Raw genomic sequence first — 1,337 nt, forward strand, 5'->3', positions numbered from 1 at the left:
CACTTTCTTAATTAAGATTAATAAATTTCTAAATTATTAAAATTTGGAAGTTTATTAAAATTAAATGATCCTAGACTTAGGGGTATAAATTTTGAAGTCAATAATTAATCAATTTAATACCCCTATATTGATTTTCAAATAAAATCCAAATCATGAATCATGACCACTTAAAGCTTAACCATTTTCAAAACTAATTAAGACACTCACCTAGGTCTTAAGGGCTTTGTGGTGACTTAGGCTAAATTAAAAATTGATTAAACGAGGATTAGAGAAATAAATAAAATCAAACATCCTTGAAACACCACTAAGCCCAATTAGGATTAAAATTTGGCTAAGTGTTAAAATTACACTAACTTGCCCCTTTAAGGGTCTTCACCCATGTAATTCTTAAATTAAATCACAAGTGACAATTACCTCTTTCTTAGGGATAATTGAGACATCAATGTTCACTGAGTTACAAGTATTCACAGGATGAACGATTAAGCAACATAATAAGTTTAAATGGACTCGAGACGTTTCACCAGTTGGTGAGAGGAAGGCATGGACCAGCTTCCCCCTCCTAACTTGTTGGATACCTAAGAGGCCTATTAAACTTAATATTCTTCGCTTAATAAAATCATCCTTAATTAAACATTTCAAGGACTTACCAAGATATGACATAAGGTTAGGAAAACCACCAGAATGTTACCACCAGAATTTTACCTTTCCTTCTCTTCATAAACTGCCTTAACATGCATTTTAAGTTTCAGGTGGTGAAACGAGAAAACTCGCTAGGTACACTTTTACAGTTTACAGCGTTTTACAGTCTTTCTTGTACTTTCCTACTGCACTTTTATTTATGCTTGTATTTACATACCTGCATAGAAAATATAAAATTGCATAAATCACCACCACAACATTTCAAAAATATAAGACAACTCAAAACTTAATCACAAACAGCACCAAAAAATACAACTTCAACTAAATTAAAACGTCTCTATTGGAAGATCGGGAACCCTCGGAGGAGGTAACCTACGGTTGCTAACGAGGCTTCCCATGGTTTAAATGAAATTATGGAACTCATTAAGTGGGGTTTAGTAAGTTCATTTGGACTAAGTGAATCCAATAAGTAATAGTGGTGTCGGAACGAGGGAACCTTAGGATCCTAACCGGTGTCGCTCTAATCAACTTTAATATGCCCTCATAAAATTTAAAGAACTTCGACCATAGGGCCACCTGATTTGATGTTATAACTTAACGTACTAGATAACTCAAACTTGTAGCGGCAAGGAGCTTGGAGCTAGCATGGTGGGCAGCACGACCATCTTCAACAGCAAAACCTGTCTTCCCCAGCTAAA

This window comes from Phalaenopsis equestris, unplaced genomic scaffold (genome assembly GCF_001263595.1).
Source record: "Phalaenopsis equestris unplaced genomic scaffold, ASM126359v1 Scaffold202437, whole genome shotgun sequence".
Lineage (NCBI taxonomy): Eukaryota > Viridiplantae > Streptophyta > Magnoliopsida > Asparagales > Orchidaceae > Phalaenopsis > Phalaenopsis equestris.